Below are 27,099 nucleotides of genomic sequence, written 5' to 3'. Positions count from 1 at the left end.
CATGATGTGAAGTCACATTTTATACAGTAGATAGGGAAAAGGTAACTGGTGATGTAAAGGCAGCACAGTCCAAAGACATGCAGGTTAATTGGTGACTCTAAAATTGCTCGTAGGTGTAAATGTGAGTGTGAATGGTTGCCTGTCTCTATGTGTGAGCTCTGTGATAGACCCCACCACTCGCCCAGTGTCAGCTAGGATAGGCTCCAGCCCCCCTGCGACCCCCAACAGGATAAGCGATTATAGAAAATGAATGAATGAATGAATACAGTCACTCCTTGAGATTATTAACTTGGGTTTAAATTTGTGGAAAGAGCTAAAAATAGGTCATGGTTCATGATACTGCCTCGTCTTGTGAAATAAATCATCTAATGACATATTCCTGGCACCTGTCAGCTCATGGCCTGAAGTATTCACTCACACTGTACTGCTGCACCTCCCGCCTATCTTCCTATCTTTTTTTTTTCGTAATTTTCTCCTTCACTGTAGAAGTTGTTTTCAGTCTAACTGCACTTTTCCCCTCTCTATCTTTCACCTCCTTCTCTCCTGGTTCCCTCTTCATACCTCAATTAAATGGAAGAGCGAAATCTTCTTCCCTATCTGTTGCTGATGTTCTTTGATGATCAGTTTCTTTAAACAGCTCACAAAAACACCTCCAAGTTTTTCTTTCTTTACACACAACTCTTGCCAGAGTTGCAATTTCGAGACATAATCTCGCTAAAACTCCAATTTATAAACCTTCCCTTTAGGGATGTGAACTTGTATTTCATATATGTCAAACTAAATTAATCTCTGCTCTCGCTGCCTCTTTCTCCCTCTGACACATGTGAACCACAGCAAAAGTAACGACGACTTCTTGGCTTTTACTGGACGCTACACACACAGCTGCACAACTACAAGACATACAGCAGGGCAGAGGGGAATTAAATTTACTAATGTATCTGCCAAGGTTGGGATGCAGTGGTGGAACATGGCTGTCTGACCTCTGGGACGCCTCACAGGAACATCAGTCTCTTTCATGACAGGCTGAGGTGAAGAACTGGTACATCTCGGCCGACGGGGAGAAAAGCATTTCAGAGAACGCAAGCATCCCTTTTTTTATGTGACATAGTACCTTGGTCTTTACGAGGGTGGAGAGTGCACATAATAGGATTGCAAGGAACAGATTGATGATAGATTGGAAATCAGTACGGTGTCAGATCTGGTGTGTTTGGGGAATAGTTGCATTCAGTTTCATGTGTGTGACACTAAATAATTGGCGAAGATGAACTGTTACTGGGTTATGTTAGAAATGTAATAGACTGATGCATGTGTCATATTTCTGTGGAGCCAGGGAACATTTTAGTGTTTGCAAAATCATGCAAAACGCCCGGAGCTCACAGCCAGGAAATTGGAGGTTATGACAGATTATATTTTTTAAATATCTGTTCAGTTAGCCTGGCATCGCCAGACCAATTTTCCAATGCCAATTAGTCTGAAACCTCTCAGTTCATTTTCAGTTTCCAAGGGCCATTAGGAACTGTCATAGACCAAAATGACTCACGATGCAACTGGATATAATTATAGCCTACAACCAATCAAAATAACGAAAAGTGGGTTTTCTCTGTGCCCCAATTTACCAATTTTCAACCAGCTCTGTGTCAACACACTGGGTCTCATTCATGAAATGTTAGCAAATCTGTGAGTAGATTTGCACATAAAAAACCTTGGTACTTAAAAACCTACACCAGATTCATGAACACCGCGGAAAACTCGGATTTGATCATTGGCACGTGTGTATGTTCATGAATGCCAATCAATCGTAAACTGACAGCGTAATCCCACTTGTCATAGGTGCATCCAGTCGACCTGCGAACATGACGCAAACAAAGAAAGAGAGACAAAGAAAAACTTGTCTGACGGTGAGATTTAAGTTATTTTTGCTCATGTGGGGTTGAGAAAAACATTTTATTTTCTTCTGTTAGTAGTAATGTGACAGGGACAGGTAAATCAAAGGCCTTGAAGTGTAACTCTGTAACTCTGTGTCATCTGTTGTAAGAACCATCCAAAAAGTTAAACCAAAATGGTTCAACATTAAACTTGATGCAAAAAACACACAAGTACATAGAAAAACTAATTTAACTAACTGTGTTACACGTGTTCTAATATCTTGTCATGTTTAACTCATGTTTCAAAGGCATCTGCGTATCATGAACATAACAGAGCACATTACGAAATAAAACTGTAATTTCTAATTATGACAAGCATCATTTATGTGCAGTATTTTATTTACACAAGCACGACAAGCAGTCAGAAGCAGGTGAAGATTCTGTTATTAACTACGAAAAGATTGGAGCTATAAACATTTTGATGAATGCCGAAATACATGTAAATTTCCCTCTGTGAACAGTTTACACACAAATTTGTTCTGCTCATTATTCATGAATGAGACACAGTGTGTGCAGATGAACGATGTTTTGCTTCCCTTCATGTTGCCAGAGCCCAGAGCTGCCTGCTCATCCCCCCAGTGTCACTTTTGCCGGCAGATGAGTAAGAAACTTCAGGTGCATTGCTCATGTGCATGTATTGTCCATGTTGCAGTGACACAGAGCTGGTTGAAAGTCACCTGAGTTTACAATGAAAGGCTGTTTTTATTTTTATTTTAGAGAAAATACATCGTCCAGTTCATTTGATACCAACAAGATAGTGGATTTAACAGAACGTTCCACATCAGCGTCAGCCATCTTGGCTGGTTACAAAAATGCTTAACGGTGCTTCTCTGTCCATCATCGTATCAAACCCTGAATGAAAAGATGTGATTGGCCCAAAGCAGCCGAGGTCAGTTGGAAATCTGTTATAGTAAGAGAAGGACCAGTTCCAATCTGCCGGGACAATAAAACATGACCTCGCAGATACATCTGTTTCCCAGGCTGCTATTCAGTCAGCATTTCCAATAAATATGCCGGCCTTCACAGGCTCCTTTTACATGACTGATTTGTTTTTTTGTGGTGGGGACATGGCAGTGTTTTGTCCCTCCTGTTTCTCTGTAGGAGTTTGAGAGTTTGCCCATTCCTCCTGTGTCCTGCCGGCATGTTGCACAATGCCCTTTAAGTGAAGGGGAGCTGGTTGGGTGTGAAAATGCCAGTGTTTGTGAAACTTCTTGTGCAGTGAGGTGTAGGGGACACCGCCAACCCCGAGGGACATTTTACCTTTTGAGGAATGTGGGCACCATTTCTAACCTTTTTTGGGTTGGGTTTGAGTTTCGAATGTGACTGCACATCACAATGCTGAACCAGTGGTTTTATTTTTCTAACAGCATTTTTTTTTCTCCTGTACCTCACACGAATGACTCCAGGTGGCTGGTACAATATATTGCTTCAGTATCCTGCTTTGTCTCAATGAATGCCACCTTGATTGAGAACCAGCGTGATGATATCAAGGCTAATATCACATTATCAATCAAGTGATGAGGCATGACCTTTACATAGGCCAACGTTGTGTTGAGACCTGTGAGTGTTTGTGTGTGCTTGGATCTGTTTCTAGGCAATAGCAGTGGGCTCATTATGTCACCATGCTTGTCGCTGCCACAGCTGTAAGCCTTATCACTACATGGTTGTGCAAACTTGTTTTGTTATAGAGCAAAGCTTTCCTGTGAAACCAGAAAAGAAACAAGAGGGGATTCTCACGCCTCAAAATCATCAGTGTTCCCAGCAGTGGTTGGAGAGCCACTCATATTCTTTACTAAAAATAACATGATCATATAGGGCATTATTAGATTGTTAATACTGATGTGTACGTAGCACTTTACTGATGCAGCTAGTTTAAGTTACTTTACAGTAGATACAGTTGGGTAGTTTAGTGCAGTGGTTCCCAACCTAAGGGTCACACAGTAAATCTGAAGTTACATGAGATGAATTTCGGCTGTCTCCTAGACATTATATTTAAATAAAACTTATTTGAAACGTCTAAATATGAAGTGAATTACGTTTTCTATGAACATTATGTTGCTAATCAATGGCAAAAATTGCTATACTTAAAGTATAGGCAAAATGTTTTCCGATATTCTCAACCAAAATAGGCAGTCTTTTAATACATTATCCACTAGTAGTGACTGCAGCATTATTTTTTAACTAACATTTTAATTAACCTTTTAAAAAATAGACCTCCCACAGTCGTTGTTTGCATGGTTCTGTTTCAATAGATCTAAAATAAGAACCATAATAGCTGTAACATTCATTATTTTAGCAGCAGAAAACAAAAGCTTCTGTCTTCCTCGTCATCTAAGACTTTATATGCCTTTATCTTATGTTCAAAGCTGGTATCTCGCCATGATTATGCCAGCATTTCCCCGTAATAGCCAGAGAGATTGCTGCTTGCATAATCCTTCATTTATATCCATCAAAATAAAAACCATAATAGCTAAAGCATTCAGTCTTTCTGCAGCAGATAGCTAAGGCCTCTGTCCTCCGTGTCATCATGTGCTACGTTACGTGAGATGCAAAAATGTTTTGGATCAATATGTCTTGTGCAGGGGCTGGAGGGTGGGTGCTACGCTTATACGTTGTCTCAATATTAGCCGTAACCACCGTGCACTACCAACAGTGAATGGTAGACATCTGAAACATAACAAGGCCCAACTAGATGCAGTCTTTTCTAAGTAGTCACAGGCCAGCAAGACCAACAGCCACTCATTTTATCTTAAACAATGCATCTATTATCAGATAGTTTTAAAAAATAAAGCTGTTAGAAAAATGTAAAGGGTAAAACTCCAGTTCTTACTTCTGAAATGTAGTGTTGGAGAAGACGTAGAAAGTAACATAATATGCTCAAGTCAAGAACAAATACCTCAGAATTGTAGGTAACCACTTGTAGTTGAGTAAATGTACCTAACATGCAGTGAACTGTTGTTAACATATGTTGTTAAGATCTGTTTGCCTGGGTCTTTCGTTGTGGATGGTCAGTTCTTTTGTATGGTCTGAACAATGCTAAAACCTCTAATGAAATAAAAAGCTTTGTTCACCTGAGGAGGAAATTCTATTTGTTTCACACTTCCTGTTCCATCTACATCCCTCTCTGTGTTTTTTTCTGTCTCACCTCTTTGCCAGTCTTCGTCATTCTGCACCGTATGTTTTAAAGGACTCTATAGTCTAGATTTAGACCGTTTTAATTAATTCCCATGGTAAAAGATTGTTTTCAACGGCTTAGACTCAGACATGGCTGCTGTAAAGTATCAAGGAGAGGAGAAAGGAAGGATCAGCTATCTGAATTTTAAATACCAGATCTGTGGGTGGAAGTGTTTGTTGAAGAGATGGAGAGAAACACCTCACTCGCTGTGAAGGGGCAGGAAAGTTAAAGTGTGATGTTGCTAAGAGTTTTGGTATCTCCTCTTTGTGTGCTTGCAAAGTGGCCACTGACTCTTGATTTTAGGTTGCACATGATTTGCGCACATGCGTGGGAGGACACAAACAGTTGTCCGCCAGAACCGTGCTAATCAGCTGCTTAGCTGAGGTAGATTTGCTGTCCAGAGCATTTGACCAGTCACATCCTTGAGGAGAGCGGCTGAGGAGACAGGGAGCTTGAGAGAGTAGCTTTGGTCGGATATGAATAGCAAGGCTAATCGCTCCAAGGCCATGGGAACCGGCTAGCTGCAGGGCTAAGAATACGCCGGATTGGTGCTTCGTGTGACAGCCAGAGAGCTGCTCTGCCAGGCAAGACAGTGACCTACAGTGGGAGGGGATTGAGGTCAGCTTGTTGCTTTCTGCCACCAAAGCTAGCTCAAGCTTATACAAGGAGAATCAGCAGCACTGGGTGTTATTTTAGTGCATGTACAAGGCAGATGTGTAAAGGAAAGGATGAGAGGGAAAGTTGTTCAATTAGTGTGAGCTTATAGAAAGTGTACCAACATACACCACAGGCTAGGAACAACACTGACCCATAGCACTGACTGGATTAGTATCGACAGCATCGCCCTGCTGTAATTATTTCCTATGCCTTTGCATGGAAACACACAGCAGTGCTGTAAATTAATAATGTATATGCAGTGTTCTGATACGCTGGTTGTGCTCAGTGGGGTCGTATTGTCTTTCACAGCTTGTTTGTCAGAACTTGCAGACAAGCATTTCTCCCACTTAAAAGGGAGCCATGTCCGTGTTTTTGCATGCTTTAGCTCATTTACCACAAATCACTTATTACTGCTGACGATTTCCCAAAGGATACCATGATGAATGAGATTTTTACTGTTTTTGCCCAGTTTATATTCCTGTCATGTGAGAAGCAATGCTACAGTTCAAAGGTGGAATCTACATGATATGCAGGTATTCGCTGTATACCCACTAAGAAAACTCCAGGATTTATACTTACTTGAAAACCCGCAAGGATACACAACAACATCCCACTCCCAACTCTATAAATACCAACAGCGGCCCTTGGCGCCAGATACCGAGGCACCAAGGCACCCTTTAGCTGTGGTATGAGACGCACTGGGCAGCAGCATTTGCTGACACTGACCATATACGGAGCAAGAAAGTCTGCATAGGGCCAGTGGGAGGGATGGTGGATGGGTCAAACGAACTCTGGACTTTCACCCTGGAAAGTATTCTTCATCTCCCATGTGAAACTGATAATCAAGAGTCATTCTGATAACAGCGTAGTATGCTAATATGTGTAGCATGCTACACTAGTGACATATGTTAACTGACGTAGCATGACATTAGTAACAAGCCAAACCTAACTCAAAACCTAACTACGTGCTTTTGTTGCCTAAACCTAAGGAAGTAAACCTACAAAGTTTGAAGAGATTTTATCAATTTAATTAGCTGAACCTGTACATTTCCTTTGAAAATGGAAGTTTATTTTGGAACGACATTATGCATGTAACTAGCGTCATAGCTTGACATGTATGGCCAAAGACCAAGTGTCAGTATTTGGTGAATTTGGAGTGAGAATGTGTTTGCCACTCAAGCTATTTGTTTTCACAAATGTGGGGTCAGGAAATGAACTGAACAAATGCTGCAGAACACGTGGAGAAAATCTCGTCTTTCCTCGCCTCCACCCTGCTGAGCTAAGTTTGTAGCATGTTGTGGTTGAGCAGGAGTGTGAGAGTAATGGGTGGACGCGGTCAGAAAAGACAGCTGTTGGCGATCAGAGCAGAGAAGAAATTTATGGTAAAAAATGATCAAGTATAAGGGTGCTCTCAGACCTAGAGTTGTCTTGCTTTAGTCTGAATCAGGGACTAATTTTGTTACAAAGTTGCATAATTGCCTAGAGTTGGTTCGTGTTCTCACGGCAGCATTTACAAGAGGACCAGATAAAATGTCTTGCACCAGAAAGCTGCTCTTGATTGGTCAGAATTTCCATGTGGGAAAAATCCAGGAAGTAAACCAAACGTTGAAGAAGAGTACACTTGCAAGATAAATGTGACACTTTCTAATGTCACAATGGAGGGACAACTACGCCGGTTGATTTTAGCACATGCTCATGTTTAACCCAAACAATGTGTCATGTGACTGCAGTTGGTTCGGATCGAGGTTGGAACACGTTCTCACCACAAACTGCACCAGAGTTCGTTTGTAACCGGACCGAGACCACCTCCTCAAGAAGGTCTCGATCCAGTTGTTTTTGCAAACTATTGCTGTGTTCACACCTGCCCAAACGAAAAGCACATAGGGGGCAAACAAACTTGAGTTAAACTGGCAGGTGTGAAAGCACCCTTAGTAAATGTACGGTGCAGGTTTCATTTTGTCCATGAATAAATGCTACAGATCTCCAAGTAGTCTCATCAATCATTATTCAAAACAATAACGCATAATCCTATAGAGCAGATTTCCCTTTAAACAATAAAAGACATGCAGCATGTCCAGATACATAACAATGTGAACATAAAATAACAGCATGGCGTGGTAATCACAGCATACCCACAATGAAAAACTAGACCACACCACTGCTACGGTTCAGCTAAAATCCACAAAAAAATATGATCCTTGAAGGCCTGCAAACAGCTTAGTCTCTCTCTTGATGAACTAGTACTGAATATCAATACCCGCAGTAAGAAAATCGTTACGCAGCGGTGCTCCGTTCCTTCAGGATCGAAGAAATCCTAACAGCATCTGACCTTCAATGATCACCTCTCAACCTGAGAAACATGCTGGTTCTAATTGAATCCTGTCATTCTGCACCTGATACGAGGGCACCGCATCCCAACCCTTCTACCCGGTCACTGTCCATAAATTTTTCATTCAGTATTGACTCTCCCTGTCAATATTTCTGATACGTAAAGGGGACGTTAAAATTCATGAAGGGTGCGGGTGTGTAGGTCAACCGCAACGAGCACCACTCTGATGAACCCTACGGACATTCTTTGAAATTAGAGGTTCACATGTTTCTTTTTTTTTTTGCAGCATAACAGCCCAACCCCACGACATTAGACGCCTGAAGCTTTATCAATTAATGTCCAGCAAATTTTGTGGAACATGAAGCGGTGTAAAAGTTTTAACGAGAGTCACCTTTAGGCGAAAATCTGTCTGCTTCTTCTGGTGAGGCTGTGCATGGATATGAGAGATGACCTGAATTGAAATGACAGCGAGTGGAAAAGCATGAGAGGGAGACAAGAGAGCAAAGAAAAAGAAGTTTACTTTGGAGACAGGTGGATCTCCTGCTAGCTTTCTCTGCTCATTCACTCTCTATAATTCATATTCAGCCAACGCATCCTCCCAGAAATAAAGAAAATAAAAAGTCGTTGCCCCCTGCTGCTGCAGACTGCAGGTCAGGCATGTTTGCAGAACACTAAAATATAACTGCTCATATAATAAAAGCTCCGTGGTTAATTTGTAAAGATAGCGATGTCGGTTGTTGGCCGATAGTTTGACCTGTGAATGTGCCGGGTCACTACACACAGGGAGGCGTCAGCAGAGCTATTAACGACTAACTAAGCTCCATCCATCCTCAGATTAGCAGAGTGCCAGAGTGCTTGAGAAATAATCAACAGCAGAGAGAGTGGCCGACAGCTGCATCTCTCTATTTTCTCTTGGCTTCTATCTTTCTCTCTCCTTTCCCCTAATCTTTCCGTCTCACCATCCTACCTTTCCATTTCCAATTCTTTTCCCTCAACAGATCTCGTTCTCTTCTAAATATCTTCCATTATTTTTTAAAGTTTGTGTCAAAATCTCTTTCCTGTCCCTTCCCTTACTTACTTTTTTCTCTGCGCCTCCCCTCATACTCTTCTCATTTTCTTTAGGGACATTATAAACCTTTTAAGGGAAAGCTGCAGGCTGCCTTGGCTCTCAAAAAAATAAAGTAAATATTCAAGCCACAGAAGTGAACTTGAGGGATGCAAAAAGGAGAATGGGACACATTTGGGCTGAGTAACACTCTCTTTTGCTCTTTATCACAGTTACGCTGACTGTAAGGACATCTTTTACTCTTCACAGGCGGAGCGGAGAAAAATAAATGGGAATGTTGAGATAATTTTAGCAGCAATGAACAAATTTGTAATGAAATGCTGCGAATGTAATGCTGGAGAGTCATAAGCATTCATCTGAAAAATACTGTACACATTTGACATTTTGAGTGAGTCGGTTAATCACCATAAAGAACATTTGCTTCTGCAGCCCAGTTTACTTATTTTCTTTCCTGCAGACAGTCTGCAGTTATGTGCTGTGTTGACAAGGAAAACATGAGGGGGAGGCTGGTCACTGCTTCAGTAAATGCCATGACCAGGTCGCACTCTTAATTCAGTCTGTATTAGCTGTAATGTTGCCTGTTTATTGGTGCTTAAGAAACGCAGCACTGATCCAAGATAAGCTGACACCTTTCTGCTCATGAGTAACTTCATGCCCTAAATAGCCAGGAGGAAATACAGTGGTGTAAAGGAACACTGAAGGTGAAAGGCATGAAGGTATTTTTAAAAGTATGTCTTTGGGAAAACACTGTGCCCAGAAACATTCATGCATTATTGATATTCAGAAACATGAAAGTTAGGATTTGTTTATAGCGAACAGTAGCTACTGCTACTAGATATGGATTTTCAAACAGGCCAAATTTGAGGATTCAGGATGCTGATGCTGTTCCAATACTGAAAACAAGACAAAGTAAAAAACTAGTACATGGCTGGACCATGTACGAAACGCTTAAGTGCTGTTAATGTGAAACAGGAAGTCACAGACTTTGCCCCGCTGTTGTGGTTGAGCCCCAAAATTAATGTAAATACATCTTGATACAAGTCATGGTCAAGTCAGTGTTGCGTGGAGGTCAGGTACAGTGCCTGTAGAGCGGCAGACCGGAGGGTGTGCTCCAATTATAGGGGTATCACACTGCTCAGCCTCCCTAGTTTATTCCAGGGTGCTGGAAAGGAGGCTCCGACCAACTGTCGAACCTTGGATTCAGGAGGAGCAATGTGGATTCCATCCTGGTCATGTAACAGTGGTCCAGCTCTTTACCCTTGCAGGGCTGCTGGAGGGGTCATGGGAGTTTGCCCATCCAGTCTACATGTGTTTTGTGGACTTGGAGAGGGCTTACAACCGCGTCCCAAGGGGAGTCTTGTGGGGGGCACTGCAGGAACACAGGGTACTGGGGTCGCTGCTACGAGCCATCTGGTCCTTGTATAACCACACTGAGAGCTGTGTCCACATACTTGGCACAAAGTCAAACACGTTCTTGGTGGGTGTCGGCCTCTGCCAGGGTTGTCCCTTATCTCTGATTCTGTATCTGATATTCATGGACAAGACCTCAAGGCACAGCCAGGGTTAGAAAGGGGTCTGGTCTGGTGACATCAGAATTGCATCTCTGCTTTTGGCAGATGATGTGGTTCTGTTGGCTTCATCACACCGTGACCTCAAGCAGTCAGCACCTCCAAATCTGAGGCCGAAAGAATGAGATTGCGGATACAAGCAGCTGAAATGAGTTTCCTCCGTGGGGTGGCTGGGCTCAGCCTTAGAGATAGGGATAGGAGCTCGCATTAGAGCCGCTGCTCCTTTGCGTCGAAAGGGGTCAGTTGAGGTGGTTCGGGCATCTGATCAGGATGCCTCCTGGGCGCCTCCCGTTAGAGGTGTTCCGGGCACGTCCAACTGATTGGAGGCCGCGGGGCAGACCCAGAACATGCGGGTGCTAATTTGCTCTGTCAGTCTCCATTGATTTCAAAAGAACAATGGTCAGTGGTGACTTACTCATTAACAACGGTGTAACTCACTCACTCACTGACTTTCATGTTTATAGGGCTGGCCTCACATGCTGGGGTCCAGCCAAAAATACCATATTAACAAAATAACATACATTGTAATGCTGTAGCTGTATGTTACATTCAAAGAGCATATTTGATATCAGATTACACCACTCTGCTGACGCTGCCCCCTTCCAATCTAAACACAGATCGTTTTATGCCGTCTGACTGACGCATAGGCAGAGGCTGTTATTTTCAATATTTAGACACAAGTGAGCGTGTCATTGCGATATACTACAACATGACGTTTGCCAGCCAATCATAAGTGAGCGTCTTTGCCAGAACTGAAGAAAAGCTTCTGTAAATGTGTATTGAGTGTTTCTGTTTCATGTAATTTTCAGCCCATGCAGATGTGATGACATCAGCGGCTACAGACAGAGCACTGTTAGAGGGTGAAGTTGGTGTGTAATAGAACATAAACATACTGCTCAGCGTACAGTCACTCACGTTTAGATCTTTTTCATTTTTACAGCACATCATAACTCTCGCCCCTACATCTCCCACCCTGAGGTGTCAGCGCAGTGTGTGCTTTATGACAGTCTTGGGGGAGACGAAAAGATTGGATGGACACGCCCTTAATACCGTGAAGGTCATCAGACTGGCTTTGTGTCACTGTGGAACAGTTATCGGACATCAAACCTATCTGTATGTACTGTTAAAAAAAGACAACATAGACTGAAAAGTGCCTGAAACTTTGGTCCATTATAGCTCAGGGATGAAGAACAAAAAAGAGCCTGTTATGAGCAGTGTTTAGAAGTGGATTGTGTTTGAGTGAGTGCTTTTTTTTTTTTATTTTCATCAGCTCTGTTCTGTGGGATTTATGCCACCCCTGTCTAAAAGTGCCCTCGCCCTGTGCTTTATGGCACTAATATGAATCAGACTTGGAGTGTAGAGAGCACAGGGAGCGTAATATATGTGTACTGGCTCACCTATAGCCGGCCCATCACTCTGCCTTCGCTGCAGGTTCCTATCAAGAGTTTATGGGTGGCAAAAATAGGGACTAAATATATAGTGACTTTAGACCTGAATGGTTTTAAACTGCATAGAATTAGAATTTGATCCAGACATCTGTAACTTCATAAATGAGAAATGCTCCATGCTGCAATTTCACTTTAAAATGTCTGTTACCAGTTGAACAAAAATTGAATTTTCTAACCTTGAGCACTTTCTTTCACTATCTACGATTTGGCTCAGACTGTGTTTCTGAAAGCTTTCACAGTAACATAAAAAGTTGAACATCTGTTTTACAGCATTCTTTAGGCATTCCTGTCTCCTAGGATTTGTTCACTGGTTTCCACAAATATGTCCGCTGCATATCTTCATTATCTGGATCTCTACATTTAAGCAGATGATGTATTATGTTACTGTGACAACCAATTAAATGCTACAGGAAGGTCACAGTGAATTCATATAAATCACCAGAGTCGCCACCTGGATCGGTCATGTCGAGGGTTATTTAGGAAAGGGGAGGAAACAGTCCAGTGCTTGTCCAGCATCCAAACAGACGGGCTGCGTGTGGCTTTTATTGACTGTGAAATTACAGCCTCCTGCGTGTGTTTGATTTGATTGATGATGAAAGCTCTAATTGATCTAACAACAGCTCCCTGGTTTTTGGATGCTTCTTCCGATCCCCTCTGCTGCACTTCTGATGGTCTGACTTCAGCTCAGGGAGCATCTTCTGATGAAATAATTTACTGAAGTTGAATTAAATTATTACTCTACTTCTCCTTTCTGTTTCTAGTCTGAAATAAGTCAGGCTGTATAGCAGCAGTTCTCAAATGTTTTTTTCTCTGAGCTATCATCAGCCCTGTCAGGTGATGTAGGCTACTCCTTCAATTGTGCATCCATTACTTTTAGCTCACTATTTAAAATGTTTATCCAACGCCATCTCACTGCCAACTCGTCTAATATCGATGCTTGGTCAGTGGCCCTTGCCATCAGATACCAACGCACGAAGAGACCTTTTCATTTTTTGTCAGTCCAAGCAAGTGCTGTCATTTAAACAGCAAAAAAGTCTGCACTGGGCAGGTGGGAGGGGAGGTGGATGCATCAAACAAACTTTCACCCAGGAGACCATTGTATTACACTATACTAGTCACATATGTGACGTATGTCATGTGATGTTTCGTTTGTAACAAACTTACTTTTAAGCCAGACCATGATGGAAAATGGACTGCACTCGTATAGCATCTTCATAGTCTTCCGACCAGTCAAAGAGCTTTTACACTACATTAAATTCACCCACTCACACAATGGTGGCTGAGGCTGCCATTTATGGTGCTACCTGCTACTCAGTAACCATTCAATTACACACCGATGGAACAACCATCAGGAGCAATTGGGGTTCAGTACCTTGCCCAAGGATACTTTGACATGTGGATCAAGGCCGTAACTACCATTGAGGACACCGAGGTCATGACCTCGGTATTTTTTCCCGACCTAAATGAATGAATAAAATGAAAATAAAAATAAACCATTTCATTTGTGCGGTGAAAGTACGTGGGAGGACCGATGGAAGGTGATTGAGTGACTCTCTCTTCTCTATAATAACAATTATTTAAAAAAGAAAATTCTGGTACTCTTGTTTGATCGACGCAGCTTTCATACAGCTTTGCACACATTATTCTTTGATGGATTACTCACGAATGCAGGGTCGCACAGAAATGCCACACATATCATATGAAAGCGCAGGAGCAGAGCTTTCCGAGGATACCACACACATCATTGTGCTGTCATCCCATCATGCTATAAATACAGATCAATTGTCTACAAAATAAAAACCTGACGAATTTCTTTACAATCCATCATACAGATCTTGTTATCAGTCACTTCATATAGTGAGGAATATCGTATCTTACCGTATCGTATCTCTCTCCCTGTCTATCCACATTTGTAGTCCGGCTTTCAAGATGCAAATATCTCCATATTGTCCAGTTGACACTCCGTCAAACTTTGTATGACAAGACCAGCGCACTTCACCTTTGCGCCCCCAGACAACTGTAGCCTAATTATGCATGCGTGACAGGGCCGTAGTCACCATATACATTGAGGGGGACACGCCCCCCCCCCCCCCCCCCAATGCCCAAAATGTCCCCCCAATATATAACTGAAACTGAAAAACAACAACAAAAAATGTTCAGGTCAGGCCAAAGAGCAGCACGGAGCACAGAGAAGTAAGTCAAGATCATGTCGACAAGGAAACGTCCAGAATTTTTTTTTTTCTGCAAAGTGGGAAATATTATCTTGGAGGACATCACTGCACTTGGTTGACTATTTTTCTATGATCTTAGATGTAAATATTGCATGTTTCTTTCAGATAAAACACATTTTTCACTTGTGAATGAGTCAATGGAATTTCTTGCAATATTGAAAAAATACTGGCAATCATGTCCGCCTGGCACAAACAACATGTTTTGGACAGTTGTGAAGTGACAGAATGTCCCAGCATCATGGTTCTTATATTGCCAGATTCCAGAAAGTCCCCCTCTTCATATATGACAGAATATGTCAACTTCCAACTTGCTATGGTGAGATACATGTAAAAATGTAAGAATTTAGTAACACGGATTTGTTTTTTTCATTGATATAAAAATTAATATAACTGACAACTGACAGATGAAGAGAAGTACTTCCTGCTAAAGAATAAGTGGTTCAAACATAATTATAAATACCCACAAACAAAGTTTGGTGAAAGGCAATTACGCTATAGTATGAAGTGGGAAGAGAAACATGATAAGATGGGATTAATCTAATATGATGTGTGTAGTTCTTTATAGATGTAGCCTCTTAATTTGGCTGTCAAAGTACACCAGATTGAAGGCTTTTGATATATAATTGACAAAAATTTCTGACCCCCCCCCACGTGCACCACGACTAAATGACCTCGGTATTTCAAAAATCCTGCGTACGGCCCTGATGTGGACTGGATCAAACTGACGATCTTCCAATAAGTGGATGACCTGCTATACCTCTGAGTCTAAACCTAACCACGTACCTTTGTTGCCAACACCTAAAGAGGTAAACCTAAAAACAAAGACTTTTACCATTCTAAGTTTATTTTAAAAAGAGACTGTATGTTAAATGTACATTTAATGAGCGCGCACAACTGATGTTAGAGGGGTAGCTAGAGCGTCACTGTTTGACACATAGGGCCACTGTGTCGATCAGACATGGGGGAAAGTCACACATGTGCAAGTCACAAGCAAGTCTCAAGTCTTTACCTTCAAGTCTCAAGCAAGTCCCAAGTTAGTTGTGGTGAAAATCAAGCAAATCAAGTCAAGTCCCTGCTATAAGTCAAGCAAGTCGAGTCATTGCTCAGGTCAAGCAAGTCACAAGTCATATGTCACATACAGCAAACATCTCCTCACGATCCGCTAGCTACATGTCCTCTGAATATGCTGTGAAAAAGTCTGGTCTCTGTAGGCAGCCCAGGCTCCGCAAATGGCAACAAAAACATTTGGGTCCAGGTTGCACCGTGCACCAACCAGGCAGTGCGAGACCAGCGAAAGCAAGCACACACACTTGAACGCGGTGCCCATGTCTCACGGTCTCACGTGAATGCGGTGCCCAGAGAGGCAGTTAGAGCTACAGGCTACAATGAAACAGAGTTCAAATGACGTTTTTCCAAACAACTTTTTATGTCGGGGCTTCAGGACACTTGGATCATTATGGACGAGCAGTATGGAGATATTTTGTGGTTTCAATTACGTGTTTTTGGGCATTTGAATCTTGGGCACCATAAGCCTCCATGAGGTGGAGTTTTGTTGCTACCTCCTCTCCCCTTCGATCTCCGCAAGTGTTGTGAGGACTCTAAAACTTCACCTGAGCCTCCATCGCCATATGGGTGACTAGATAATGGCTGAATTTTCATGTTGGGTGCACTATCCCTTGAACAGGTGTGTAAATCCAGGGTAACTAGGAGCTATCGTTCGTTCATGCCAGAGTCACGAAGGACGAGGGGGGAAGGGGGGAAGGGCGAGCTAGCTCCGTCGTGTTTGAACGTAAACAGAAGTGATGCCCAATCGGTCATGTGACTCGAGTCCCCCATTTCTGGTGTCTATATTTGACTAGTTGGGAGTAAGAATTTGTTGCTTAATCCTTTAGCTAACTATTTAATCTGTTTATCCGTTACTTTAAAGCTACAGTTGGTAACTTTAATGAAAATAAGTAAATAGTCATATTTGCTGAAACAGTCACCATACTCTGAAAGAAACACATGACACAGATAGTCTGTTAAAAAAAAAAAACATGTCCCTCCTCCTCTTCCTGCTCCTACTGGCATCCGCTAGAATCTACTGCGGTGCACTGGCAACATCCAATCAGAGCTGAGGAGTCTCTTACACAGCTGTTAGTCATGGCTCGTGGACTGCGGTCAAACTGTCAAACTTGGTGGCACTGATGAAATATGAATCACAATTCTGTGAGTGCATTGCCTTTCTCTTGTCCCAGATGTTTTCAGAAACATGTGTACTGCTCAGCTGTAAATGTGTGACATGGCTGCCATGTTGGAAACAGCACCAACTTAGTTTTTTTTTTCTTTTGTTTTTTTTTACAGCTAAACAGTACACTAAAATATGTTTCTGAAAACATCTGAGGTAAGATACAGGCAATGAAGTGAAAGAATCATGATTCATATTCGAGTAGCACTGCCAAGTTTGACAGTTTGACACAGTCCATGAGCAGTGACTGACATGACTGACAGCTGCATTTGAGACTCCTCAGCTCTGAGTTGTGTTCATGCACATGCGGTAAGGCTATTAAAAGCGCAAAATGACAATAGAGTGAGCAGAGGAATATGAGTTTTTGCACAGATTATTCCTTTCAATTAATTCTGTGTGCATATAAAGACAGTTTTAGCAAATTTAACAGCTTTAAGCCATTTTAACTTTTCATTTACAACCTGTGTATCCATTATTTAAACTATTTCAACCAGGCATCTCTTACTTTAAGATAGCTATTAAATTGCTCTGCTTGCTAACTAATTTTCATACACTCTATTGCAACATGGTGGTGACAACTAGGGTTGGCAACTTCCTGAAATGGAAATAAGGAACAGAGGGGAGGGGGGTGGGTCGCTGAGTCATGACCAATGAGACACTCATTCTCTGTTTGAGATGTGGAACATAACATGACAGACGGATCTCATACAAAACGTCCTGTATTAACAGTCTAACCTGTAATATTTCTCTCCTGTAGATTTGATCTTTAAAAATACAGTGTCCTGTATCATTTACATATGGAACACGTCTTTCAGTTTCCAATTACGGGATGATTTTGTACCTTATAGGACGGTTGGTAATACTGACTTTGGCTGAGAGGCAGCTGCTGGTTATTGTTAACTGCTACAGATCAGCATCAGACCAATTTAATTCTATTTAGCTGTTTATTTTCATCCTAAATACAAATATGTGGACATATTTTAAAAATCAAATCACCATTTATCTTTTTAAATTGAGTTTAGTTGACTTAGTTTCCACACTAATTGAGAATTAGGCTACTGCCATATGCCAACATAATGCTACCATTAACTGAATTGAAGATTTGGCTTTTACTCTAACAGAAAGGCTATAATTCTGTTGCTCAGCAGACATGTTTTGATATATTTCGGCTGTGCAGGTTATTACTTTACTTTGCAGTGTTTTTGGTCTTCCATTATTTATTGTGGTGTTATCAGCCTCAGTAAAACAATGCATGCTGTTTGTTTGGGGTTTGGGGAGCTGCTGTCAGTTCAGTGAATCAAAACAACACTGTGGTAACTGTTGCCAAGTGATCTCTGGGAAACGTTCCCCAGAGCACCACAGCGATGACCGCATATCAGCAAAGATGTCACATTGCTAAAGCAGGCAAACCAATAAAACAAAACAGAGATAACACACTCACATGCATTAGAGCAGTTGATTTGGCTTTTCTGTTTTTTAAAACATAATCCAGAGATGTTTCTGTTCTGATTGGGACAGTCGAGTTATGTGTGGATGAGTTGTGCAGAGCCAGCCACACAGAATACTACATAGGCTATGTATATTATGGGTTTAAATGTTCTGTAATGGCTCATAAATTACAAAACCTCTGCATGCAGCTTTGTTAGCTCTGGATTTATTCACTGTCTATGATCATGACCGTAGTCTCCCCATATGCTATGCTCCTGTATAGGTGTGGTGCTGCCAAACACTGTTCATCTGCACACACTGTGATGCCACACAGCTGGTTCAATATCAGCAAAGTTTCCCTTTATATTCATTGTCTTGTGTGGCGATCAGCAGTGATGTGGTGGTTCACTTTTACACTGTGATCTGTAGCCTATAGTTCGGCTTTAGCTTCTAACTATCTTTGTCTTTTGAACCTGTTGTTGCTGCTGAGTCAGTTTGACATCCTGGATATATCCTTCAAACACAGACTGTAGACCCCTCTGGACCGCAAATGGCAAAAAGACTGCACTTGTATAGCGCCTTTCTAGACTTTAACCACTTATTTACCACGCACACTGGTGACCAAGGCTACCATACAAGGTGCCACCTGGTACTCAGTAGCCATTCACAGGCACTCACGCACTGATGGAACCGCCATCGAGAGCCAATTGGCGTTCAGTATCTTGCCCAAGGATACTTCGACATACAGACTGGAAGAGCCGGGGATTGAATCCCTCGATTGGTGGACGACCCGCTCTGCATCTGAGCCACAGCCGCTCCTTGCTGGAACTGGACCCATGGCTGCTGCGGCATGAACACTACCCCTGTACATGGGCAGCCAACTCTACCCACTGAGCTACTACAAGCCCCACTATGCATCTTTTTCGCTGTGCAGAGGTGCTCTCTTGTGCCTTCACCTTTTTCCAGATATTATTCAGCTTTATAGCCTGGTTTAAAACATGTGTGAGAGAGCTTTTAAAACAGTAATCAAATGTAACAATTGCAATCCGTCTAACATTTATCATGTGGTCGGTTATAGTTGACTGATATATGCAAACTTGCAACCGCAGGAACGAGTCACAACTCAAGTGCACTCCAGTACTTAAAGGCGCTGTATGTAAGACTGTGGCCAAAACGGTTACTGCCCTCAAATTCAAAATACTGCCGCGAGTCGTGTCCGCCCCCTGTTCGAGCAAGTCCGGCTTCTCTGCTGCTAACGCTGCTGCCGGGATACAGCTGAGGAGGAGCCGGCTGCTAATGCTATGTACCGGGACACTGCTAATGCTGCTTGCCGTGCTGCTAACGTTTGTCTCTCAAAAAAATCAGTCAGGTCGATGACCCACCTGCAAATGGGCTACAATGTATGATGGAAAATGAGTAACAGTTGAAAGTATTCGCAGTGTCCATCCCTGTCTAGCTATGATGCTAGTTAGCCAACTTTGGCTTAAGCTTACTTGTGGAGGAGAAGAGTAGCCACTTCGACATCCGATTTCAAATTCTTCTCCGCTTTCAACCGTCTCCACCGTTCAAAAGCATCTCCTATATAGACCCTCGCTTTACCTCGCGTTTTGTCTTGGCGTTTTTGGGAATCATAACGAGGTTGTTTGGGTTTAGTTGCACCGTCAGCAATTGTAGCTCGGTCGTAGCTGTAACTGATGCTGAGACTCAACTGATTGCGTGACTGGGTGACTGGGTGGCGCAACAGGCCAAAACACAAATTCAAAACATAAACATGATTTGCAGACCGTAAACATTTTTTTTAAATGCGAATATTCTGGCTGTACTATTGTTGTCGGTGAGATCAGTATGTTATATGAACATTATTCCTTAGTCTCTGTGACATATTAGGAGGATTTTACGACTATTTGCTTCAGATTTCTTACATATAGCTCCGTTAAACAAATAGCACTTCACCCCTGGTTACAACATTGCACAGTCACGTCTGGCACTGCAAAATTAGAAATTGAAAACTTCCCCAGAAAATGTTACGACTAAAGAGGCAGGAGGCGAGAGGAGTCCCTTCTGCCTTTATAAATTCCTGGAACATCTCACAGCGAGGGACCGAAGATGCTGCAGTGAGCCCTGTACTGGTTGTGGGTTCTACACCAATTTGCAGCAGGAAGCCTTGGGACCAGACGAGACTGTAGCATACAGATTTGTACTTTGATGGAAAAGTATGAGCCTCAACTGAATTATAGCCGGTGCGTGTGTGTCCTCAGCAGTAAGCTCATGTTTTACTTTAAACGGCCTCACCTTGCTATCCTCTGCACTCAATTAGAGCGCTATGCTACCGCTGAGGCTCACATAGGTGAAGCCCAACAGGCTGCACTAAATGAATTCATTACACAAAAACAAAGTTTGAAAGGCTCTTTTTCTCCACGGATCTTGTTATCTTTTGATCACCCTACAAACGTGGCAAATTGAAACCTGTGACAGGCCATTCAGAGATGTGAATTCTAAATCCCTTGATGTGCGGCCTGTGTATGCATTTACACCTAAACTCATTTACATGTCAATGGCTGCTGGGGAATATGAAAGTGAGGGGCAAGAAACCAGCGTAGCACAGTGTTCCTGCTCAGATCACTTGAACTGCACATATTAATTGAGACATTAAACTGCCAGGTTGTGTCTCTGACATCAGAGACGGGCAATTTTTATTCCGCCTGGTGGTGATCCGCTCTCACACACACACACACACACACACACACACACACAGACTGTGTTGACATCCACTGAATGATGATGGTAAACAATTGTCGGTACATGTTGTGCCCTTCAAAGTGTCATTAGTTCAGCCTCGTGTACTACACCACCCATTACCCATCAACCAAGCAAACATCCATTACGCACCATATGCCTGACAACATAATGCAAACACACAAAAACACACATTGATCTCATGTCTTACGTTCAGCTTATATATATGATTTTCAATTACATCAATGCAGTGCCATCAACATGCTCTATCAGGGCCACTTCATTAAGCCGGGCGGCCCAAACACGCCGGTCAGGACCTCGACATATTGAAATGAAAAAGCCACTTTCTAAGATTGAATCGTAAAAAAATGACAGATGGCATTCAGATAGGAAAGGTGCTTTAATCTGAATCAATATGAGAAGCCACAGGCGATCAATATGTTGGCGGACTGTGACTGCACACTTCAACATGTGCTTTTGACATTTCTCATGTATGCAGGAGATTCGCCTTCCCTAATAACACTGATTAAATGCATTTAGGTCAGTCTCGTTTGGACATAACCAGCAATGCTGTTGCAATACAAACGGCAGACTTTGCTTTTAAACTGGACCTCAGATGATTATTTTTCCCCTCCCTCAGCGCAAAACAGGAGTTAATAATTGCTGATTTTTTTATCACGTGTGCTATCGTGTAGCGCTCAGGCTTTCTGTTAATCTAAAGCTGATAAAAGATACTCAGCTGCTTTCATTGCTGACCTGAGTGTTTACTTTTCCTTCTCCTATTTTTCCAAACCCTTCATCCATCCATCTGTCCCCTCAGTGTTTCCTCAGCTTGAGAATAAGAGCAGATGGAAAGGGAGCATGCTGCCTGATGCCAGGTGGTCAAATGAGAGAGGGAAAGAGGGGAAAGGGAGATGGATAGAGGGAGGGAGGGAGGAGAAGCCAAAGTGTACTCCTGCGGTCACGGCACAGCGGTGCAGTCTGCTCCGACCTGTGATAAGACAGCGGTGACCCTTCCCCGAGCCGCCCTGGAAAATCATGTGTATTTTTCCGGATCTTTGACCTTGCTTTGCGGCGGATGGCTGAGAAATCACCTGATGTTTTCCCACGCTTGTCCTCTTTTCCTCATTACACTCTTAAATTCTATTCTTTCCTAATCTTAAAGAGCTGCCATTAAAAGGAAAAGGGCAGCTGTTTCTCATTGCGAGGGCTCAACTGATTTAAGAGTTACTTTTACAACACTCTCCCTTGTCTCATCTAATAAAGCGACAGCGTGCGCCACGATGAATAAAACATGAGAGGGATGTCATAGCTAATTCTGACTGCTGGCTTTATCTCCCTGTCGCCCAAAGATCAAATGCTTTGCTCTGCATTACATTGTTCAGTGCAATACATTGGATTTACATTAAACACGAAGGCATTTTGTCAGGACTCATACCACCGTCCACTGCCCTCCTTTTGTTGGGGAATGACTACAATCTCTGGAAGGACATCACACAGCCATGCTGACAGCTCAGTAACACAAACACAGACACACATATGCAATATCTGTCGAAACCAACTCCTGTTTGCACCATTAAATCTCTCTTGCCCAAAATCTCTTCCAGGTTGCAGTGATTGCTTTGGTCAGCTTTACATAATGATTTAAAGAGCACACTTTGTAAAAAGGCCGTCTTCCTGGGAGTTTATTTACCCTGCTCTCGTGCAGGGAGGTGAGGAAGGCCGGCGGATAACTCGGTTCTGGAGGCTGCCAATTGCGCACAACCTGGCGATGCAGCTCCTCCCTCTTTCGCACTGTCAACCCTCGCTTCAGGACTTTGGCAGCCTCTTTCTACGTGTGTGTGTGCACGCCTGTGTGTTTGTTAGCTTAGGGGGAAGACCATGCCAGTGCCAGTGCCATGCCAAGTGATGCAGTGCCCTTTGGAAGCAGGCCCATTAAGGAGGGAGACAGAACATGTACCAGCAGGGAACAACTTCTACTTACATGGACTTGTGTAGCTGACTGCTGTTATTTAACTGATGGTAAAATGAGGGTTTATTTATATATATATATATGAAAATTGTTAATGCATTGCAATCATGATAAAAGATGAGAGTAGGTTTGGCAGTTATCCAATAAAAAGTGTTATGGCCAAGTCCTTGAAAAAGCTCTAAAATTCCAGGCCAGTCTCCAGGAGAAAATGTTGATGTTTCTGCAAACCAGGGATATGTAACATTTGTACATTTAATATGCAGCATATCATCATTTCTACACTGATGTTGTTCACATTACATGTATATGAGCTGAAACCAAAGCGAGACAGCTGCTGAGCAAACAACAAAACTTCATGTGTTTTAGCAAAGTGGCATTTCCACTTGTGACATCACGGTATTTCCACCAAAACCAGGCATTTTGTAATAAGACATTGGCTGCATATTCAACCGTGATGGTGGCACCAACACCGGGTATTTTTAGTGAGACATGAGGCCATTTTCAGCGGTGGTTGTGGTGTCCAAACCAGGTATTCCAAGCCAAAACATGATCTTGTCCTACAAAACAGAACCTTTTTTAGCGATGCATTGGGGCAGGGGTGTCACACTGATTTTAGTTCATGGGCCATCTTCAGTCGTATTTGATCTCAAGTGGGCCGGACCAGTAAAAGCACTGTAGAATAACCTAGAAATAATAACAACTAGGGCTGTAGTCTCCTGGTCGACCAGTCGATTATTTGGTCACTATGCTCTCGTCAGACCAAATTCTCATTGGTCGAATAATCGGCATGTTACTTTTATAAGGAGAAAAGTGCTACATTAACAGCTTTCCAGGATTAATCCATTATTTCCTGCGGCGGGGGGACAGGCTAAGTTACCTGTGAAAATGGGGGCATTTTCAAAACACCCCCGTTGTTGACAGAAAGTTGAACTCGCCCACCCTCACGCTCAGCGTCACAGTGACGCAGACCTCCTGTCTGTTTTTGTAAGCTGAAACCATTTCCCTCAGTGGAAACGAAGCTTGTATTTACATGTATTTCTCAGATAAGAAACAATAAATTGAGGACACTAAAATAGCATTTTAAGCCTTGTGTGTGATCTATCCTTCAGGGATTTATACTTAGGGATTTATCCTGGCTTCCTATGAACACAGGAAACCTCCGCTCATCGCTAGGCTAATGTATACAATGTAAAATGTCATAGGCTGGCGCTAATAACATTAGCATGTTGTATTTGCTTGGAAAACGTGTTTAGTGTAAGACAGTTGTTTTGTCGGTGAATGTTGTGAGTTGTAATGGAGCAAAATTATGTACCGTTACCTTTGTTAAATGTTGCTGTTGTCCCTGGTTTTATATGAGAAGAGGAAAAGATCGCTAGACGCTAGGCTAGTTTATACAGTGTAAAACGCCATAGACTTGTACTTGTGACATGTACTTAGACTTGTGCTAATAACGTTAGCATGTTGTATTGGTGGGGAAAATGTGTCCATATAAAGACAAGTGTTTGTCTGTCAGTTCTGCGATTTATAGTGAAGCCAATTTGCGTACTTGTGTTTGACATTGTCTCTATTAAACCATGTTTAATGTGTGTTTTGAATCAACTACATAAATAAAGTTTGATTTGAACTAAACTTTACAGCACTTAGTCCTCCACTGCTGACTAGTGTCTTGGAGGTGTAACTGCAGAGTGACACAGACACACCACCGCAGAAGTGAAAATAATGTGCAGATTTTTTTTTTTTTTTTCCCACGACTAATCGATTAGTTGAAGATTATGTGCGACTTTAGTCGACCAAGATTTTCTTTGGTTGACTACAGCCCTAATAACAACCTCCAGATTTTTCACTTTCTTTTAGTGTAAATTTAAGCACAAGTAGCCTACATTTTAAAAACAGGCATCTATTTAATAACAGATGACGAACAGCCTAAGATATCTTAAAAAGTGCTTTTTCAACAATATGTCCTACATGCAGTCAGTCTACAACTCGCTGTCATTACATTTTTCCATATATTTCCACTATTTATTTGCCATAATGCTGGCATCACCACACCAAACATAAGTGGAAGGTATTAAAGAAGCAGGTTAAGTTATCCCCTGCCTCACAAACCATTTACATATCTAAACTTTTGGCCGTACCTTAGCTGTAGGGTTCCACCAATTCTGACACTGATTCTTTTGTACTGAAGATGCTGGTTGACAACAATTTGCACAATGTTCAATATCTTTAAATACAACCACAGTAAGTATTCATTGTTTTTTTGGAGAACTGTATTCTGGTCAGGGTGGCAAATCCTCTAAAGCAGCATTTCATATTAAGTAGGATGCTAATTTGACTCGCTCCTGAAACCTGACATCTCTTAGCCTTTACAATTGCTTCAACATTAGGTGTGCAAAGTCATTTAGTGGGCCAGATTGGACCCTTTGGCAGGCCCGTCCTAGCCCTTAGGCCATATGTTCAACACCCCTGCATTAGAGCATTTCCAGCCATGATTGTGGCACCTGATCTGGGTGTTTCTTGGCAAGAATCAAGGCATTTCCAGCAGTGGTTGTGGCGACCAAACCAGGTATTTTAAGCCAAAACATTATATTTTCTTTACCCTAACAAGCTGGTTTTTGTGCCTAAATATAACCAAACACTAACTACAGTGTTGTTAAAACATAAAGAAATTTAAAGTTTTAACATATCCACTACAATTGTCACGTATATTTGTTACATATCTATGGTTTGCAGAAGTGAACAATGTCAACATTTATTCTGGTGACTGGGTTGACAATTCAGTTTATTTCATAAGCTAATTCCCATTTTCTCTTACACAATCAACTGTTCAGAAGAGACAGTTCCCCATTTCAAAGACTCCACAACATGTGAATATGCCACTGTGCAAAATATGACTGAGATGTGTTCTTTTAATTCAGCTGTTGTAACACTATTTGTTCCAAACAGCTTCTCCCTGTGTGCTCGGCAGATCAGACTTCCCTGCCAGCATTTATTTATTTCAAATGTTTGATTTTCAGATTCAGTATTTGCAGAGCTGTTGCAGTGTTACAGCTCATGAAGTGTATGTACAACAGTGTTGTTTTTTCAGGACTTTGACAATTTGTTAATTCACGAGACAAATACATCTAACAACTGTAGCAGAATTGAAAACATACCTGCTGAAGATGAGGATGAAAAGTGCTGATTTTCTAAAGAAGAAGAAGGCTGGAGTGAGGCCTGTTCCTGTTTCTGCCTCCTGATACAAAACTCTCCCTGAGGACAAACAAAGATAGCACTGTCACTTTTCATTCTGAGTTTTCTCTTGCTTTTAGACATGAAGTTAAAAGTCATGTTCTGTGCCAACCTGAACAAGAGTGTTTTATACAACAAGGCAACTAAACTCCATCCTGGAGGGTAAACACCAATAAAAAACAAATGTTGAAAGGTCATTCAACTAATAAAACATTTGTTCCAAAAATGATTTGATTACATTTCTATTTGTGGGAAGAGATTTACATGGAAGCGCAAAGACAAGCTGCATCCATTCACTGCATGATGTAACATGATTATCAGTTGTTTGAATCAACACTGCCCTGATTTTGAGAGATTAGAATGCAGAAAAACATCAACATACAGCCTCCATTTTCATCTGTGATACAACAGAGATTGCTGGGATAGTCATGCCAACTAATTAGAGATAGAGAATGGGGGATTAGGATGAAAGAAAGAGTATCTGAGGTGAATGGATGGTTGCATATTGTGATGGAGGAGGCAGATGGCATAAGCTGAGAAGAAGACAGCGAGTGCGTGCTAGATTTACAAGAACATCTCTTTCACAGAAATGAGTCTCTCGGAAACACGGCCAGTGGTGGGGACCATTTTCAATCTATACCTTTGGCAACACAACCCTTTGCTTGGCTTTTGGTGGATTTTCCCTTGGCAAAAACTTAACAGTGACACTGACCATTTAAAAGCATTTAAAACAAGCGGTAACCTCTAGGGCTGAAGAATGAAGCAAACACAGGAGTGCCAAAAAATTGGGGTTCCTCGAATGACCACTAGAGGCTAGCTCCAAAAGAGAGTCAATCCTCATGTTAAAATATCCAATTTAATAATAACTAGTCCATACCCACTGGTAGCTTTGTCATCCTCTGTCACCTTGAGGCGTCCTGTTCTACATATCTACCAAGTTTTGTTAGGCCTAGATAATAAATTAGCTCTCTAGCACCCCCATTTTGTTTCAGTAACAATAATGGAGGGGTCCCCTCAGATTATGTGTGGTCATATGCCTACAAAGTTGTGTGGTGATGGGTGAAACCCTTGAGATGTTATACACCTTTATGTGATGAGCCACGCCCTCC

The 27,099-nt window shown here is 42.0% G+C and overlaps 1 long non-coding RNA gene across 1 annotated transcript in view; it reads right to left on the bottom strand.

The window, feature by feature from the left end:
• LOC126405051 (uncharacterized) overlaps window positions 1-27,099 on the bottom strand; it is a 172,823-nt gene that overhangs the window by 16,102 nt on the left and 129,622 nt on the right. Inside the window, exon 2 of the long non-coding RNA XR_007571552.1 lies at window positions 25,915-26,011. This is a non-coding gene — a long non-coding RNA (uncharacterized LOC126405051). The remainder of the gene's footprint in view (window positions 1-25,914; window positions 26,012-27,099) is intronic.

Source organism: Epinephelus moara, chromosome 18, assembly GCF_006386435.1.
Source record: "Epinephelus moara isolate mb chromosome 18, YSFRI_EMoa_1.0, whole genome shotgun sequence".
Classification (NCBI taxonomy): domain Eukaryota; kingdom Metazoa; phylum Chordata; class Actinopteri; order Perciformes; family Serranidae; genus Epinephelus; species Epinephelus moara.
The sequence above is the reverse complement of the archived record's forward strand: the minus strand, read 5'-3'. Positions and strand labels throughout refer to the sequence as shown.